General features: G+C 46.9%; 1 long non-coding RNA gene across 1 annotated transcript; it reads left to right on the forward strand.

The window, feature by feature from the left end:
- The first annotated feature begins 1,445 nt into the window (after window positions 1–1,445).
- LOC101437100 (uncharacterized) lies at window positions 1,446–11,605 on the forward strand. The gene is made up of 3 exons (XR_188776.3): window positions 1,446–1,732; window positions 9,176–9,223; window positions 11,278–11,605. It is a non-coding gene; the product is annotated as an uncharacterized lncRNA (long non-coding RNA).
- Window positions 11,606–14,211: the final 2,606 nt, after the last annotated feature.

Raw genomic sequence — 14,211 nt, forward strand, 5'->3', positions numbered from 1 at the left:
TGCTAACTGTTACTCCAAGGGAGAATTGCTCCCTTTAAAACTGCTAAAATGAATTTATTGGCCTTGAAACAAAAGCATAACATTAAAAGATCTTACAGTAAAGGAATGGTATAGATGTCTACGCAGACTTAGAAAATTCTCCAAGATATCTTCTTAAGGAAGAAAGTAAGTACAGCAAACTAGGCACAGAATAGCTCCTTCTGTGTTTTTAAAAAGTCACAAATCTTGAGTTGTACACATAAAAGTGATTAAAATGGGGAATTTTATTTGTGTACATGTTACCAGAATAAAAATCTGAAAAAAAACACAACTAACACAAATCTCAATTGTATATTTCTATGGGGATACATAGAAAAGTATATATTCATATATACATACATATATGATAACACACACATATATACATAGATACACACATAAATATGACATAAAAAAAATCTAGGACAATACACACAAATTGATACCCATGATTACATTTCAGGAGAAGAATGGGATTAAACAATGATTAAAAGGGTCTTTGGTTTCATCTGTAATATTTTAAATGTTTGCAAAGAGAATGTATTCACAAATTACTTGTATAATTAAAAGTAAATCAAAGTGTTTAAAACAGAAAAAAAAATTCATGGAACTCTTAATTTCCCGAGTCTCAGCTCTCTCTTCTCCCTGCCTGCAGCCCCATTACGTGGTGTAAGAGAAAGAGCATGGGTTCTGGGTTCAAGTCCAGGGAAGTTGCTCTACTACTTGTAGGCTGGGTGATATTGGATGAGTTACTAACCTCTCTGGCCTTAAAGAGTAAAAGTCACTGATAGCATGGAGATGACATCTCATCTGACCATCATCCCTACCCCTCCCTCTCCGGGCCTGGGTCAGAATCAACTGTCTCATAAAACTGTGCTTCTGCCTTTTAGAGATTCTCTCCAACTACACTTAGCCCCCCGCGCTGCCCACATGAGGATGACGTGTGTCCCCAGAGTTCCAAGGTCTGGCTGGGAGAGTTCTTTCCATTGCTCCCCTGCTTAAGTGAGCAAGGCTCCCGAGCCACCCCTGCCACCAGCCGGGGGCCAGATGTTCGGGCTGTGCAAGAGGATATTTCCACCACAGAGAGGAACACACCAAGGAACTCTGATTTTCTCCTCTTTTTTGGTTGTTTTTTCCCCCCAGTTCCCTCACTCATGATAGAGGACATTTACTTCTGGCTATTATTTTATCGTACGTTTTTTGTGTAAATTGTCTCGGGCAGGAAATCGATAAAAGAGAGGTAGATGGAGAGATAGGTGAATGGGTGAAAGGATGACAGGCACAATCCTGCGCAGAGAAGAGTTTAAAGGGGAGAGCAAGATTAAGGGCGAGCAAAAGGAAAGAAAAGAGAGCGTGCGTCTAAGCATGGCAGTTTTATGACCTTGCATTCGCCCCAGTCTGCCCCTTGGGAACTTTCCAAAGCATTCCACTCAAGACAGCAGCAGCCGCGGGCCAGGGCTTCAGCTCTGCCACCCACAGCTGAGATGCCCCTGGAGCTACGCTGGAAGGCGAACGGACAAGGCAGTAAACAAGGTGCCTGAGCGGCTCGTTGGGCCAGACTGTGTGCGTCACTCGATTCTCTCCAAACCCTGCTCCAGGGTAGACGCCCGCAGCACCACGGGTGGAGATGGACATCCATCTGCTGTGTTCTGACAGCTGGAAACCGGAGGCAGAAGGTCAATTCTGAAGAGTCACAGCATGGCCGAGATGGACGGTGAGGTGGTCTGAGGGAGGGGGTTTCGGCGAGGTCCAAGGGCGAGGTGCCTCCTGCTGGCTGCTGTCGACCCTCTGAGTCCTCCACGTGCACACAGACCCGGGTGGCTGCAGGCTGACGTCCCCAGCCAGCCAGCCATTCGGGAGGGAGGGAGCCCTGGTTTGGAGTCTCAAGCTCGTCCCTTAGTCTCTGCTTCAGACACACCTGAAGAGCGAACGAACGCTTGTACAAAGCGAGAATTCACCTGCCTCTGCGTTCCAAAATCCTAAAGGAATGGGACGTTTGGTCCTATGACATCACAATAGCGTACGTGCTAACATTTCCAAGTCTAGCAAGTCCCCCGTCCTTGAGCACAGGAGCATCATGAGAGCATCCTCAGCTACCTCGGGCACTGAAGACCACCCCGTTTGCCATCGGGAAGGGTGATGAGAGGAGGGGGCTGGGGAGGGCAGGCAGCTGCTGAAGGACCCCTGCGCTCAGCTCTCACCTGCTGTCAGACTTCAACAAGGTTATATGTACAAACACGGTATTTTGTTTGGGGTATGAAAGTATTAATTTTTGAAGTGTAAACACGTGAAACAGGTTGTAATTTGATAAAAGTTTTGGTGTGTCTTTTAGTTTTGTAGCAGGAGGTGTATACACATACACACACACACTATAACACTTCCTTCACTCTTCTAGAATGCCTGAGAGCTTCCTTTTTGGAGCCTAACTCTGATGTTTAGCAGGCTCTGTGCCCGAGTTCTGTGAGGAAGCAGCTGCTGCTGGGGAAGGCGTCTATAAGGGAAGCTAAGTCAGGATTTGCAGATTTGAAGGAGAAACAGTCAGCTAAATCCCTCAAGAAAAAAAAAAGCACCGAATATTAACACTTGGGCAGGCCCTTAGACGTTCCCCAAGTGTAACTTTTATTTAACAGGAGGATTAAGTAACTTTCCAACAGCCACTTGCCAGCCAGTAGTGAGCCCAGCTCTCCAGAAGGATCTTTTTTTTTCAAAGATTTTATTTTTTATTTCTTTCTTTTCCCTTACCACCCCCCTCCCCCCCCCCCCCCCCCGGTTGTCTGCTCTGTGTCCATTCGCTGTGTGTTCTTCTTGTGACCGCTTCTATCCTTATCAGCGGCACCAGGAATCTGTGTTTCTTTTTGCTACGTCATCTTGTTGTGTCAGCTCTCCGTGTGTGCGGCGCCATTCCTGGGCAGGCTGCACTTTCTTTCGCATTGGGCAGCTCTCCTTATGGGGCACACTCCTTGCACCTGGGGTTCTCCTACGTGGGGAACACCCCTGTGTGGCAGGGCACTCCTTACGCGCATCAGCACTGCGCATGGGCCAGCTCCACACGGGTCAAGGAGGCCTGGGGTTTGAACCGTGGACCTGCCATGAAGATCAGAAGCACGAAATCCAGAGCACATGGCATAGGAAGACTGCTTCTCTTGCATATGGAATATTGGTCTACTCAGAGCTGTTTTGTTGCTGACGTAGCATTCTTTGAGGAGCAGCCGACTTTGGGAACCTCTTACTGTAAGGCATGCTGGGAAGAGCATCAGCGGGGGATTCTTTCCACACACCTTGGGACATGGTGGGCAAATCTCAACTTCCTTGAGCTTTGTTGTCCTCATCTGTAAAGTGGGGCCAATAATAGGAAAAGGACTTAAGGCTTCAGGTGAGCATTAGATGAAACTGCGATGCAAAAGGCATTTGAGTTTCTCAATACGGTGTTAAGTAAATATTAGGGCTGTTACTGTTATTGTTGTTGTCATCGTTGCTACTGTTAGTCTTTGAACTGACCTACTTTTTGTCTTGGGGCCTTCGCTCCCCCCACTACCTCTTTCCTCCTCGCCTGCCCATTCCCTGAATCTCAGTAGCTGTCAGCATGTATTACCAAGCACCTGCTTAAAATTATTCACTCTCATGCACCCCATGACTTTAAAGGTTTTCATCTATGAAATGGTTCTTATTAAGTAATAATTCTGTCCTCCAGGCGTGATGAATTAAAACTGGCCACAAATTCTGTCTCCATTTGTTTTAGTTTGCTAGGCTGCCAAATTGCAATATACCAGAAATAGGTTGGCTTTTTAACAATTGGGGGTTTACTCATTTACAAGCTTACTGTTCTGAGGCTGAGAAAAATGCCCAAGTCAAGGCGTCATCAGAGATGCTTTCTACCCAAGACCAGCTACGGGCGATCCTGGGCTCCTCTGTCACCTGGCAAAGTACATGGTGGCACCTGCTGGTCTCCCTTCTCCTCTGGGTTTCATTGCTTCAGCCACTGGCTTTCTCTGGCTTCCTCTCTGCTTCTGTGGGTTTTCCCCTGGGTCTCTCTCTGCATTCATCCCATTTGTAAAGGACTCCTGTAAGAGGATTAAGACTCACCCTAGGGGAAGCAGATGTGGCTCAACTGATGGAGCATCCGCCTACCGTATGGGAGGTCCAGGGTTCAAACCCAGGGCTTCCTGACCCAGGTGCTGAGCTGGTCCATGCGCAGTGCTGATGTGCGCAAGGAGTGCCGTGCCACACAGGGGTGTCCCCCGCGTAGGGGTGCCCCATGTGCAAGAAGTGCACCCTGCAACGAGAGTCGTCCCACCAAAAAAAATGCAGCCCACCCAGGAGTGGTGCTGCATACATGAAGAGCTGACACAGCAAGATGACGCAACAAAAAGAGACACAGATTCCCAGTGCTGCCTGACAAGAATGCAAGCAGACACAGAAGAACACACAGCAAATGGACAGAGAGAGCAGACAACAGGGGGGAAGGGTAGAGAAATAAATAAAATAAATCTTAAAAAAAAAAAAGACCCACCCTGGGTCATGCCTTATTGAAAGAATCTAATCAAAAGGTCCTTAACAGAAGTAACCTAATCAAAAGATCCCACTTATGATAGTTTCATGCCCACAGAACACAATTTTCTGGGGCCCAGATGGTCTCAAACTACCACACCATTCCTTGAACTTGTGACTCAATCCAACACATACAATACGATGGAAGTGAAGTTGTGCAACTTCCAAATAAGACCTCAAGAGGCTTCGTATCCTTGGAATGCTGCTGTCACATGTAAGAACCCCAGCTGTACTGCTGGAGAAACGAGCCACCCCCAACTTCCAGCTCCAGCTAACTCCCAGGCGCAGTGAGGCCATCCTAGGCCACCCCAGCTCAGACCCGCCAGGGGAGCACAAGCCACATGGTGTCCCCAGGCAAGGCTGAGCCACCAGCTGAGCCCAGACTCCAGAGCAAGTCAAGGATTGTTTTATGCAACTCAAGTTTGTGATGTGCTACTGTACAGCGATAACAGAGAACAGGCACAGAAATGGTTACCAGAAGTGAAGGTACTAGTGCAAAATGTGATTTTTTTGAGACCAGACTGAAAAAGCAGTGAGCAGGCAGCCAAGATTAGAGAAATGGTGAGCAGACTACTAGTGGAGGCTGGAAAAGCAGTGGGAAATTCTTATATGAGGTTGGGAAAAAAAGGCCCCACATGTTATGCAGTGAGGGAAGAGTGGGGGGAAATGGCACCTGTGGCAACTTTAGAAAATAGGAAATGTACTTAATGAACTGGTAACTCTGGCCAGGAAGATCTCTACCCAGAATGTTCAGGATCATTGAAGTTTTTCTTTCTCTGAATATGATAAAATACTGCAGAAGAGAGGTGAGGGAAGAGGAGACTGTGGGGTTGGCATGCAAAATTCAAACACAGGAGATGACCAAGACCCGCTGGGTAGGAAAAGAAGATTCAGCCAAACTAAAGGGGAGTGCCCCACAGCAGCCTGACGTGGCCACGTGAAAAGAGATCGGTCTCAAAATGAATTTATAGATGTGGCTCTTAGGGCGTGGAATCAGCCCCTGTCCTGTATACCTGAAAAAATTTTTATGGTAAACCCACAAATTTTTAAGGGTATCGTTCTGGAAAAGGCACCATCTCTGAGACTAACGGGGATCGAGAGAATTCAGACACAAAAAGGCCTGTGTCCCCTGCCTTCCAGAGAGCAGTGTCTTGGTGTGCCTGGCTGCTATGACAAAAACCACACAATGGGTTGGCATGAACAACGGGCTTTTAGTCTCAGGGTTCCCGAGGCGAGACGGCTTGCTTCCTCCCAGCATGGGCAGTGGCCAGCCTGCCGCCATCCTTGGGGCGTCTTGGTGCACATCCTGCTTCCCGTCACCTGGAGATGTCCTCCCCTCTCTCCCACCGACTTCCAGCTCCTCTCCGTGGCTTTCTCTCACTATGTCTGAATTTTTTCTATGCATAAAGGACTCCATTAATTCAGATTTAAGTCCCAGCTTCATTCAGGTGAGTGACACCTTAACTTAAAACCACGTCTTCGAGAGGTTCTATTTATGATGGGCGCACCCCGCAGGAATGCAGGTTAAGACTAAGAATGGATCTAACGTAGGGACACAATTCAACCCACCATGGGTAGGAAGCCACGGGCCTTTTTAATGAAAGGCAGGGCCTCTCCGAGAGTAGGCAGGAGCTCAGAGGAGGAGCCTGCGCCGTGGAGAATGGCAGAGCAGGGGCCCCTCCGGGGAGCACGCTGGTCCTTTTCAAGGCCCGCTCCCTGAGCCCAGGCGCCCGGCTGGATTTCAAAATTGCTGTGGGCCAAGCTCAGCCAGGTACCTCATGCCCTCCCTCATTTGATATGAGTGGTCATTGCAATCGGGCTGGGTCATGGGGGGCAGGTAATCTGTCTCTTTCATTCATGGGTCTCTCTGGTCTGTGCTCCAAGGGCAGCAGAGAACAAGGTTCAGAGGACAGACCTGCCGTTCACTGTGTGGCCACGGTCAGGTTATTTAACCTCTCTGAGCCTCACGTTCTTCACCTGCAACTAGAAAAACTCAGATGCAGTGTTGTTAAGGCTCATCGAGGAGATGTGCACCAAGCCCTGGCTCATGTGAGAGACTATAAATGGAGCTACTGTTCATAAATAGAGCAGAGGAATGGAAAGTTATTGACAGGTGGGGTTCATGTCTGCCGACATGAAATGTTCAGATGGGCGGGGAGCCCCCCGGTAACTGGTGGGTCCCCATTATCCGTGATCAGATCTGTTTAGTGTTCCTCACTTTTGTCCTGGCCATGAAGCCAAGATCTCTTTTTGAAGAGTCCAACTGTGAAAAACTAAATCTTTGAGAATTTAATGTGCACTTCAGCATGCACTTTTTCTGTGTTTTGAGGTGAAAGAATCCCTTTTAGGGAAAACAAAATAAAACCTTTCATTATATAACAGAGCATGCAAAATAAACACCAAACAATGGGAAGCCAGGGAGATGGTGGATGTATTTGATTTATTTGTTCTTTTTAAAAAGGCAACTCTGTAAACAAGTCTTGTGAGGTTTGGCGTTGCACCACAGCTCATGAAATATGTAATGTGCTCTCTTGAGAAAGACAAACAAATCCAGTACCCAGGCACTTACGAGACTAGACTGGAGGGATCTTGTGTTTTTTCTGGGGAAGGGGAGTGGAATGTGGTGGCATTATCCTTATAGCTACAGTGCACATATTTGAGTAAGAGAAACAGAGAGACAAAGAGAGAAAGAGGGGTGAGAGAGGGTGAGAGAGAGAAGATAATATATTAAGGAGAAAAAGGGGGCAATTTTTCTCCTCCCCCCTCCCCTACCAGTGTCTGCTCTATGAGTCCATTCACTGTGCATTCTTCTATATCTGTTTGTCTTCTCATTAGGGGGCTCCAGGAACTGATCCTGGGACCTTCAGGAGTGGGAGAGAGGTGATCATTCTCTGGCACCATCTCAGCTCCCTGGTCTTCTGCGTCTCTCACTATCTCCACTGTGTGTCTTTTTGTTGCATCTTGCTGCACCAGCTCTCCACGTGGGCCAGCACTCCTGTGTGGGGGAGCACTCTTGCGCAGAGCAACACTCCGGGTGGGCCAGCTCGCCACACGGGCCAACTTGCCTTCACCAGGAGGCCCTGGGCATCGAAACTTGGACCTCCTGTATGGTAGATGGGGGCCCAACTGCTTGAGCCACATCCACTTCCCAGGACAAAGTTTTAATTCTAAGCTGGAGCAACCAGATACCTGACACCTGCGGCTGCCGTACCTAGGTGCCTCCCCTCCCAATTCTTCCTCACAATACTCTTTCTCTTTCTTCCTGCTCTCCCTCCATTTCTTTCTTCTCTCATATCTGTATTATTTTAAATTACTTTTTTCTTTAAACGTTTTATTTTGAGAGATTTTCAGACTGACAAGACAGTTGCAAAAATAATACAAAACGCCCTCAGAGGACTCTAACATCCTCCCCCACTACCCAAATCCACCAGTTTTAACGTTTTGCCACATTTACTCTATCACTCTTTCTCTCTCTCTATTTTCTGAATTTTTAAGGGCAGGCTGTAGACATCATGCTCCTTGAACACATAGTACTTCCACGTCCATTATCTAAGAACAAGGGTATTCATTTCTGTAGTCACTTTAAGTGCAGTTATCGAAATTTAACATTGATGTAAAGTTTACAGCCTGTATTCTAGTTTTTACACACTTCCCAGTAATGTCCTCTGGGGCCTTTTATCCTCCACTATGAGACCCAAACCAGGGTCATGCATTGCATTTAATTGCCGTTGTCTCCTTAGTTGCTCTTTTTCTCTTTATTGTGGAAACATATTATAGCAGTTTGATATGGTTATGAATTCCAAAAATAGATATTGGATTATGTTTGTAATCTGGTCTGTACCTGGGTGTGATTAAGTTATGATTAGAGCTTTGATTGGGCCACGTCATTAGGGTGTTTATCCACCCTTGGTGGGCGGGGACTCACAGATAAAAGGCATGGCAAAGGACAGAGTTGAGGGTTTTGATGTTGGAGTTTTGATGTTGGAGTTTGATGCTGTGACCTTAAGCTGGAGCCCCGGGAAGTCAGCACACAAAGGAAAGAGAAGACAGCCCCAGGAAGCGAGGGACCCTGAGTTCAGGAAGAAGCAAGTCTGGGAAGAAAGGAAAGTTGAACCCAGAGAGAAGCAAGACCCTGGAAGGAAGGAACCCAGGAAGCCTGAACCCTGGCAGCCGTCGGCAGCCATCTTGCTCCAACACATGGAAAGAGACTTTGGTGAGGGAAGTAACATATGCTTCATGGCCTGGTATCTGTAAGCTCCTGCCCCAAATAAATACCCTTTATAAAAATCAACCAATTTCTGGTGTTTTGCATCAGCACCTCTTTGGCTAACTAATACACATATATTCAGTGCAAACTTTCCCATCTCAACCACTATATACATGCTTTTTTTAAATTACAAAAGTATCGATCATTGCATGCATCTAAAAGTAAAAAGTGAAAATCCCTCTGTCCCACCCCAATTCCTTGAAAGTGATTCTTATCTTTTTGTGTGTATAAGAACCACCTGGGGCATTTGTTTAAAAGCCAGTGTTCCCAGACACACTCTGGAGAACAGATTTACCAGGTCTGGGATGGGACCTGAGAATCTGCTTTTTTTTTTCCTTTTAGGCACCTGGACCAGGGATTGAACCTTCTGTGTGAGAAGCCTGTGCTCAGGTATGGAGCCACATCAGCTCCCTGGAGTTGGACTGTTTGTTTGCCTGTGTTTGTTTTTGTTTTTAGGAGGCACCGGGAATGGAACCTGGGACCTCCCATGTGGGAAGCGGGCGCTCAGACTCTTGAGCCACATACACTCCCAGAATCTGCATTTTAAACAACCCCCCGCTGCACCCCCATAGATCTGATGCCCCTGGCCATGAATCCACTTTAAGATAAGTGCGTCCTGCTCACCACTGCCGGCTGCTGTCAAGGGTTTAGCGTGTGCCTTTCTGACTCGTCCATGCACACGCAAGCCTGGAAAGCTCTCACACACACACACACACACGACCATACTGTGAACGAGGGGGCACTGTACTGCCCCCAGAGCCACAAGCCACTGTCCCCCTGTATCAGCAAACCGGCATTTTACTAACCAAATTCAGAGGCAGAGTCGAGCACCCTTGAAGATTGCTTTCTGCCTGCTTGACATTTCTGGCTTACAAAACCTGCCCATACAGAGTAAAATAAAGCCCCATCCCTACCCTCCTGGCCAGTGACGTGCTAGAAGGGCTGCAGGTGGCAAGAAAGCTTTCTGCTGCCCTAAAAATAGCCCTTAACCTATTCCTCGCAGCACTTACTGTTTTGTGGTGTGTGTACACCCCGATGGGTCTCTGTGTTTCAGAGCACCTCACTGCCCCCCAAGGCTACCACCTCCACGTCCCAGGGACCCAGGCAGCTGTGGAAGAAAGCAAAAGCCTTGCAGCCAAACAGGCCCGAGCTCTATTCGTCTCTCCCTTTTGTCAGTTAAAAAATTTGGATGAGTCAGTTAACCTCTGAACCTCAGTTTTCTCATGCATTATGTGGACCCAACAATGTTTCACCACTGGTAATGTCCTGAGGGTTAAAGAAAATAACACAGAAAGAACTTGGCCCGCGGGAAGCTCTCGCTGCCAATTCGTTCATTCAACAAATATTTATCGAGTGCCTAGTTATTGATTCCAGAGGCATTACTGAGTCCAGGCTCTACTCTCCATGGCCACTGGCCTTGGAGGACCCTTCTCCAGGAGCCGGCCATGCAGCAGTGAGGCAACAGAGCAGACAAACATCCCCGCCTGGATACAGCTCACATTCTGGTGGTAGTTGTCATTATCCTTATTATTGCGTGGCCATGTGTCACTTTCAGGCTGTGAACAGACTTCACCTTTGTGTTGAAAGGAGACTGAGTCAGATTAAGAGGCAAGAAGCCCAGGCAAATTCCCCAGGGCCCAGGCTGTGAGATGTGTCCAAATGTTAAGAGACCCAATCCCAAACACGGTGCTGGCTGACTCAGACTGCCACGTAGGAGGACTCTTTAAAGGGCTAATAGAAACTGGTCCCACATCCACCAAAGCAGTTGATTAGGGCAAACTTGGGCAATACTCCCTGAAATGCGCTCATCTTTCTTAGTTGAGTGTTTTTGTGATGTGAGGTGTCTAGTGTTTTAAGGTGCAGCTATTGGCTACCTGTCACCGATTAAACTCACCCATCACAAACTCAAAACCAGCCAGCTGAAGTGGAGGTTGACCAAATAATGCATGACGTGGGCAGATTTGCTGGGGTGGACTGGCCTGTTTATTTCCTAAGTGTTAATCCTTTTCACGTAAACCCAAGAAGTTGTTCTGTTCAGAAAACTGCTGAAGAAAACTGAGGAACACCAGAAAAATGGAAAATGCTTTTGGGATAATAAAAGTCAGGAAAAACCATTTTAAAACCTGTTTTGAATAAGACTTCATCTTATTTCCATAATTTGTGTGTGTATGAAGGTTGAATGTTATCTAGTCACAAGTGATGGAAAAGCTGTGAAATGCAAGAAAGTTCCAAATACAGTAAGTTTAGGTGCTATGTTCTAGTCAGTGCATCGAATGAGCCTGTGGATGAGAAGAATGATGTATACAATTTTTACTGAAAGAAAACAGCTTATTCTGGTAAAAGCAGAAAAAATATGAAAAGGGTATTGCTTGAAGTAAGTTTAAGGACTCCCTTGTTTATTAATTTTTTAAAAAAGAATCTATTGTTGATGCGTTTGTTGTTAGTTAACGGCAAGTTTATTGAGCACCTATTACACTCGACGTCCGCGGAATGCAAAAATCAAAGTGAGCATCGCTTGCCATGGTCCCCACAAGAGGTTACGGAGAAGCGAGAGCGCCACGGACAGGGCAGTGTCTCCTTAAAATCCAGCCCAGCGAGTGGCCCCGCCAAGGCCGCAGATCCGCTGAGAACAGGGGTGGCCGACCTGATGCGTTGCTGAGCCTAACCGTCCTGTCCACCACCGTCCATTTGAGTTCGACCTTGGCGTCGTGTTCTGCCAGGCAAGCGAGGTGCCCCCTTAGGCGGGTAGGGGGAAAGGAACGGAGAGAGAGGGGACCTAAACCGAGGGGCCCGATGGTAATATTTTCCGCTTTATTGTTACGGTCGCAAGTCCTGGACTCCAGCCATGTGCCCGTAAAGCAGCATTGACAGAGCAGGTGCAGGCCGCCTGGACCTGGCCCTGGGTTGGAGTTTGCAGACCCTGCTCTAAGCCCCCCTGGGCGCGCACCGTTGCAGGTGGCCTGATCTGCTGATGCTGATCCTGCTCACATAACTCAGGACTTCCCTTAACAATTGGGCTGCGATTCTTTTTTTTTTTTTTAACTTAACGGGCTTCCGTTCTGACTCCAGCTTTTCCTAAGCTGTGTAACATCAGGCAAGTCATGAGCCTCTCAGAACCTCTGTTCCTCATCTGTAAAATGCAGATAAAAATACCATCTGCTCTTGGTCAAAGGGCAAAGCTTCCTTTACCATCACCCACCCGCACACACACCCTTGCCTTCCCTTCTCGCTAAGAAATATGTCTAGGGGTTACTAGTTCCTGGAGCCATGAGGCCAAATTTCCAGCTGCCCTGCAATAACCCTTTTATTCTGGAGGATCTTTATAAACTTCAAGAGATTTATTTTCCAAAACCCGTTGGAAAAAGAAAAAAAAATGCCAGGCACAATAAAAGCACATTGTGCTTCCGAGTGTTTGCGTTTAAGAAGTGTTTTTCCACTGGTCGTCTCACTGAAGGGTTTTGTTTCTTCTTTGGTTTCTCCCCGTGGTTCTTGGCAACGGCCTGCATACCGACATTTCGCCCTTCACTCGCTCTTGTGGATAAGACTTCCAAGATTAAGTTCATTTTCCCGGGGAGTCTGCCAAGCAACCACATAGCTTCTGTCCCCGGCGTCTCTCAAAAGCCTCAGCGCCGGCTGCATTTTTCCAGGACCGGGACGGGATGCCACAGCCCTGATGTCACAGCCCCGCCGAGCCAGCCCCCTCGTTTCCTGTTTCTTCTCTCCTGACAGACGCATGAATCATATCGACGTTATCATTCGACTCCCAGCTCATTTCCCTGTTCCACAAACGTTGGGAGCTGGCGGACCCGGGAGCCAAGGGTGAACAAAACATAGAGCCCCGAGTTTCTTTTTGGCTGCAGAAACGGAACGCGTGTTCTCAGGCCTTGAAAGAGACACGCCACATGGCTTACTCTGTGCTTCCCTGGGTCAGAGAGCAGTGGCCTCATTGCAACCACCGCGCAACTTGTCCTTGAGGCTGACAAGGGTCAGGCAGGGCGGCGACGGGGCCTTGCAAGTGTGCACTCAGCACAGAGGGAGGATGGGCGTCGCGGAGAAGGTTCTAGTAAAAGTAACCCTGTCTGCGTGCTTTGAAGGCTTATACAAAGGCAGAAGGCAATCTGTGACCATGGGCAGCGCGTCTCTTCTGCACCATTTGTCCCGTGTGTCTCTTCCTCTGTATCTCGTCATCCCTGCCCTCTGGTCAAAGGGCTGAAGGTAAGGAAAGTTCAATGAAGAAGTTAGGAGAAGAGAGTTTGAAACTAAAATGTCAATGACTTATAAATAGGTGAAAAGAATTTATGATGACTTCGAGGCAGAAATTATCCAGATACTCAACTACCTGGAAGATGGTTGTTTTGCTTTTTTAAAAAATTATAGCAATTTCCCAGTTTAACCATTTTTAAGTGTACACTTCAGTGGCACTAATTATGCAATATTATGCTACTACCAACATCATCCATTACCAAGACTTTTTCATCACCCCAAACAGAAGCTCTGGACCTACTAAGCATTAGTTTCCCATTCCCCACCTCTACCCCAGCCCCTGGAAACCTATGACTCTATGAATTTGCTTCTTCTCAAAATTTCATATAAGTGGAATGACACAGTATTTGTCCTTTTGTATCTGGTTTATTTCATTCAAAAGAATGTCTACAAGGCTCACCCATGTTGTAGCAAGTATCAGAACTTTATTCCTTTTTTTGGCTGAATAATATCCCACTGAATGTGAATGCTACATTTGGTTTATCCATTCACCTGTTGATGGACACTTGAGCTGCTTTCACCTTTTGGCTATTGTGAATAATGCCGCTATGAGCATTGGCATACAAATATCTGTTCCTTGTCTTCAACTCTTTAGAGTATATATCTAGAAGTGGGGTGGCCAGGTCATAGGGTAATTCTCTTTAACTTTCTGAGGAACCACCAAACTGTTTTCCACAGCACTGCACCATTTTACATCCCACCAACAGCATAGTAGGGTTGCAATTTCTCCCCATCCTCACCAACACTTGTTATTTTCCTCTTTTTTTTTTGAGTTATAGCCATCTTAGTAGGTATGAAGTTTCATCTCATCATGGTTTTGATTTACATTTCCTTAATGGCTAATGATGTTGAATTTCCTTTAGTGTGCTTATTGGCCATTTGTCTATCTTCTTTGAAGAACTAGCTGGAAGATGTTCTTACCTGCTTATGAACAAGTATTGTTAAGTTTACTGAGCAATTATTATGCCCCAGGTATAGCTCTAAGGGTTTTTTTACTTAGAAATGCATCAACTCATTTCATCTTCACAACAGTTCTACAGGGATTTTTACCATTTTACAGATGAGGAAACTGAGGCACTAGGAAGTACTTTGGCTGGCTAACAAATGCCAGAGCC

This window comes from Dasypus novemcinctus, chromosome 22 (assembly GCF_030445035.2).
Source record: "Dasypus novemcinctus isolate mDasNov1 chromosome 22, mDasNov1.1.hap2, whole genome shotgun sequence".
NCBI lineage: Eukaryota > Metazoa > Chordata > Mammalia > Cingulata > Dasypodidae > Dasypus > Dasypus novemcinctus.